At 39.7% G+C, this 6000-nt stretch overlaps 1 long non-coding RNA gene across 1 annotated transcript; it reads right to left on the bottom strand.

Moving 5' to 3' along the window:
• Positions 1–859: 859 nt before the first annotated feature.
• LOC121478617 lies at positions 860–4131 on the bottom strand. Its single transcript, XR_005984559.1, has 3 exons — positions 4051–4131; positions 1718–1767; positions 860–1009 (listed from the first exon to the last, which is right to left on the bottom strand). It is a non-coding gene; the product is annotated as an uncharacterized LOC121478617 (long non-coding RNA).
• Positions 4132–6000: the final 1869 nt, after the last annotated feature.

Here is a 6000-nt window from a genome sequence, read left to right as displayed (position 1 = left end):
AATTCTCATTCAGTTGACTAACTTTATTGTCATGTGCTCTGGTTTATGTGCTCTGGTTTTCTGGGATCTTTCTTTCTTTGTCAAGGTTTAGCACTCTTTGAGAAGCTTATAATGGACTTTCAATACTAATCAGCTCTTCAGTTGTGATGATATGATTTGACACTTATTTTGCAGCATGAAAGTGAGGGGGAGATCTGACAACTCAGAGTTCTCAGCACTAATTTTTTGTTAAGTAGAGCTAAGGGAGAGCTGAGTTATTAACAAATACCTGATTATCAACATATTAGATTGTTAACTTGAATATCTTAGCCCCAAAATGTCATTCATAAAATTGTGAAAATATCAAATTTTGTTTCCATATCCTATTGCATCTACATAAAAACCACTTTAAGATTATGTCTATGTAATTGTAGCAGGTCCCAGTTAATTAAGAGAATTACATATTTTGTGAATAGAGAGCTACTTCCTAAATATTTCAGGGATTTTGAAATGGCCAGATAGGAATGTTATTATCCTAAATAAAGTTTAAAAATTAAAAAAAAAAATCACCCAACTTAATTTCATTAGGAGACATCAAGTTTGAAATTTTCAAAATAAAATGACATTCTACTTGAAGGGGACTCACATATCATCTTAGTGGTCATTTTCTTTAGGCATTAACATCACACAAGTGACACATTTTGGATAGCAACAACAACAAAATAAAATAAGAATGTGATGTGATTTTCTGAGAATCTTACCTGAGGACTTTTCCCCAAAGGAAGATAGTGTGGTTTAGCAGTTTAAAAGCACGCTGTCTAGAAGAAGACATCTTGGGCTCAGACGCCATCCTTGGCACATTCCAGCTTTGTGACTGTAGGCAGATTACTTAGCCTCAGGCTCCCCATCTGTAAAATGGCCATGATATTACTCTTTGTATCTACCTCTTTGTATCTTGGGCTCAGACGCCATCCTTGGCACATTCCAGCTTTGTGACTGTAGGCAGATTACTTAGCCTCAGTCTCCCCATCTGTAAAATGGCCATGATATTACTCTTTGTATCTACTCACATAGTAAGTGCCATATGAGTCTTTGTTAAGTGAATGTACAAAATTTCTTTGTTGAACACAGTAATGTTTCATCAATTGCTTTAGTGAAACTAGGGTGTTCTGAGTTTACAAATTCCCATCCATACAGGTACTTTTTGACATTTTAACAAGGAGTAACTTCTCAGGAATTGCATATATATATACGTGTGTGTGTGTGTGTGTGTGTGTGTGTGTGTATATGTAAAATGTTTGATTATGAAAATAACAGCTTCTTAATGTCTTATGTTTGGAAACGTCATTGCATTAAAAACATTTTAAATCCTTTTCTCATCTCCATTTGTCTCTGTCACCCTTTAAAAAAACCAAGGGAGGTAATTTTGTACATGATAAATGATCTGAACTGAATGTCACCCTCAAGAAGCAAGGAAGATGATCCGTGTGGAAAGGAAAAAGAAATTAAAGTGACTGTTTTAGTAACTTCATAGCTACTCCATCCAGGATTTACATGCTGCGAGAAAGAACCATTCATGATTTTCTGTTGACTTACTGGAGAGAGAATGCAAACGTGACCTGGAAAAGCTGCTTCGTTGTCTGATCATTGGGATGACTACATCCTGCTTAAAATCACCTACTTACTGATGGGCCTTCATTCATCATCAGTCTGTTCAATTTTGGAGACATTGTCATACCTGTTTCATTGAGGTCATTGAAGCCTGGGCACAGAGGAGGTAATTTATTTCTATAAGAAAGAAGTTAACTTACAGTGAGACATTAAAGAAAGAAAGATATCTACCACTTATCCACCTATATTCAATATTAGTCTACTTGAAATTACTCTATCATTAACAAGATAACAAATTTTAAGAAAACCACTCATTTGTTTGGTTTTTGTTTGTTTGCAGCATCTACCTTTACATTGAATTGGTAATAACTTAAGCTGGCTTTGCTGTGGAATCTTTGTTCATGTTTTAATGACTTTTATTTTTTAAAGATTTTATTTATTTATTCATGAGAGAGCAAGAACAAGAGAGAGAGAGAGGCAGAGACATAGGCAGAGGGAGAAGCAGGCTCCATGTAGGGAGCCCGATGTGGGACTTGATCCTGGGACCCCAGGATCACACCCTGAGCTGAAGGCAGACGCTTAACTGCTGAGCCACCGAGGTGTCCCTAATAACTTTTATTTTCTTTTTTTTTTTAAATTTTTTTGTTAACTTTTTTTTTTTATTTATTTATGATAGTCACAGAGAGAGAGAGAGAGGCAGAGACACAGGCAGAGGGAGAAGCAGGCTCCATGCACTGGGAGCCGGACGTGGGATTCGATCCCGGGTCTCCAGGATCGCGCCCTGGGCCAAAGGCAGGCGCTAAACCGCTGCGCCACCCAGGGATCCCTAACTTTTTTTATCCCTAAGCATTCTATTACAGTTGACCTTGTGCTAAAATCTAGGTGCTTTGATTTTTCCAGAGAATATTAAGAACATATTTTCTCAGAAATAAATCTCCACCCAAAGTTATATTTTTATTAAGATCTCAAGTTTCCTTATTCTTCCATCAAATGAAACTTTTCATCAGTTTAATAATAGGTGTCACTTCAAGATGTGGTTTAAGAAGATTGGGAAAAAACCCTGCTTTCAAGATTATATAGAGAACTAACGAAAAATGACATCTCATGGTTATGTCTTTGTACTTTATAAAACTCAAAATCATAATGCTTTCAACTAAGAATGATAAATCCCTGTCCTTTCATTCAATATTTTATTTAACAAACACTTACATGGTGTTTACCATGTGCCAGGCACTGTTCCTTGCACTTTATAAGTATTAACCTGTTTATTCCTTTAACAATGCTCTAAGGTAGGTACTATAATTACTCCCATTTACAGATGAGGAAACTGAGGCATGGGAATGTTAAATAACCTGCCCAGGATCATATGGCTAGTAAGTGGCAGAGCACAGATTTGAATCCACGCTAATTTGGCTCCACTACCTTATTCTCTTTTGTTGCCCATGTTTAATAATAGTATTGAATAAAATTCCTCTAGAGTCACTTCACTAAAAATATAACTTCTTTTTTCCTTCTTAAATTTTATTATTATTATTATTTTTAGAGAGGGGTGGGGGCAAAGAGGGAGAGAGAAAATCTTAAGCAGGCTCCATACCTAGCACAGAACCCAATGCCGGCCTTGATATCATGACTCTGAGGTCACGACCCCAGACAAAATCAAGACTTTGCTGCCCAACCAACTGAACCACTCAGGCACCCCACCCCAAGAATAGTAACTCCTAACACAGAAGTACTTGCCAAAATGTTTATTTTTTAAAAATTTTTTAAAAAGATTTTTTATTTATTTATTCAGAGAGAGAGAGAGAGAGAGGCAGAGACACAGGCAGAGGGAAAAGCAGGCTCCCTGCAGGGAGCCTGATGTGGGACTGGGTCCTGGGACTGCAGGATCACATCCTAGGTCAAAGGCAGATGCTCAACCACGGAGCCATTCAGGCATCCCCAAAATTTTGGTTTAAAAGACCTGGCTCCTCTTCTATAAAATTTTAAAATAATTTTATTATAGGTAGATCAGACATAGATGTGAAAAGACACTGCCAAACAAGAGGAAAAAAGGAAAAAAATATACTTTTAAAGGTTGAAGGAGAGACATACACATTTTATTTTCCCCTATCCATCTTATTGTCTGATTTACTTTGTACAACATAAATAGGGGAGATGTAAAAAATGGAACAAGTAGTTTTAGTTGTGACACAACAACAGAGTTACATATTAAAGTTTGGCTTTAGGGGCATTTAGGTGGCTCAGTCGGTAAAATATCTGCTCTCAGTTTAGGTCATGATCTCAGGATCCAGGGATTGAGCCCCATGTTGGACTCTGGGCTCAGCAGAGAATCTGCTTCTTCCTCTGCCCCTCCTCCCTCATATTCTCTCTTGCTCTCAAATAAAGAAAGAAAAATCTTTTAAAAATAATTTAAAAAATAAAGTTTGGCTTTAAATTTTCTTTGGTATGTTACTTGCTTACCTTTGGTAAGGTTCCAGTTTTTTTCAGGGAAGTCGTTGTTTCAAATATTTTATTGCACTGTAAGTTTATTTTTCTTATGTTTGGGCCTGGAAAATATGATCACTGTAACATATTTCGAATCATTTAGGAACAAAATTAGTTATTTTTGGAACCACAAATTGTGAATGGCTGACTTTTTTTGAGGAGCTATCTCTGTTCTCAAAACCACAATTTTAATAGGCCTTTAGGTCTTTAGTTTCCTCTATTCTTCAAGTGAGACTTACTAAAACTGCATTTCAAAATGTGAGCTTGTTTCTGACTTCTTCTATGATTATTTTATTGAAAATACATTTTCAAAAAGATGACCCGAGCCAAAGGCAGATGCTTAGCTGCCTGAGCCACCCAGGTGCCCTGAAAATGCATTTTCAATGTCCACTTAATTAAGGCAAGTTTCAACTTCTGGGTTACTTTACAGACTCCTGATGAAGTAGATAAACCTGAGGTAGCAGATGAGCGTTCTGCTCAACCTGAGGGTTACTGCATAGTTTAGAGTAGGATTTCTCAAAACAAGGTTGGGAACTGTCTACAGCAGAATCAGGTGTGCTACCTCTAAAAAAGGAGATTTCCAGGTTTCCTAAATCAGAATTTCTGAGATTGAGGATTGGGAATCTGCATCTTTAACCAGCATCCTTATAGATTTTTTAAAAAATATTTTTAAGTAAAAATATCAGCTACCCAGGTGCCCCAATTATAACTTTTATATGCACTAGGAAACCAAAAATTTCAATTGACTCACTTTAATGCAGTATTTGCTTTAATACAGTAAGTGGAACTGAACCCCAATATCTCTGAGATATGCCCTGTATATGAATTTGACTGGTTAAGACTTGGAATTAGGCAGATACCTTGTATCCCCTGCCCAACAGCTTGCTCCTGTGAGTCTGTACCTCTCCAGACACTTGACTTCTTCCAGGTCTGGACCCTGCTACCTGGTGGCTCACACAGGCACTGTATGCACCTGGGCAGCCTGCCTTGGGAACCCCAAGCCCTCCTGGCCTGTGGAGTCCAACCAGTCTGGAAGCTCTGCCTGGCCTCTAAGGGTGGAGGGAGCACACCAGCCCAAGTTCTTTCTGAGGAGACAATTTAGACTGCTCACAGGCAGTCCTCATTTGGACTGGCTGCCTGAGAGGGTCCATACCAATGAATCAAGGCTCCCAGGTGTCTCTTAGTGAAGGTACCCTGGTAGCCCTCCAGGCCCCATACTGGCAAGGCAGTCCAGATTCCTCCAGTTTTAACTTCAGGGAGAATATGCGCATTTTTGTAGGTTAAGGCTGGAATTAGGAAGATGCCAGATACCTGAAACAGCCTTCTCTTTTGACCCAGCCTACCTCTACACCTACCCCACTCCAGTTTCCCAGTTACTCTGAACTGCCTGGTGTGCCCATGCGCAAACCACACCTTACCAGCTGGCCTTAGCCTGCAGGGGGCGCTTCAGGTCTGTTCCAGAATGAGCCTACCGGGAGGAGGGAGGCCAACTCACCCAAAATCCTTCTGAATCTGCAGCTTTAAACTGGCAACAGTCAGCCCCAATTTGGACTAGCTGCTTGATGGGGTATCGGCTTCTCCAGCCATCAAGGACATCCTGCACACCACCAACCTGGCAGGTTAGTCCAGATTTCTCCAGATCTGCCTTCGGAAGAATATGCGCATTTGTGTAGGTTATGGCTTGGATTAGGCAAATGCTTGTACTCCCAAGAACTCCCTCCTGTGACCCTGCATACCCCTATAGATGCCCTGTTCCAGAGCCCTGTCTCCACAGATGTGTGCAGCCCATGAATGAGGCACACATCTTGTCAGCCCCCAAGGTCAGCCAGGGCACTTCAGGCCTTTGGAGTTTTTAATCAGTCCTGAACCACCTGTACTACTCCCCTGGTGTGGAGGGAACTTACTCCCCAAAACTCTGAGGCAGCA

Source organism: Vulpes lagopus, chromosome 19 (genome assembly GCF_018345385.1).
Source record: "Vulpes lagopus strain Blue_001 chromosome 19, ASM1834538v1, whole genome shotgun sequence".
NCBI lineage: Eukaryota > Metazoa > Chordata > Mammalia > Carnivora > Canidae > Vulpes > Vulpes lagopus.
Note: the sequence above shows the minus strand (reverse complement) of the source record. Positions and strands in the feature narration are given on the sequence as shown.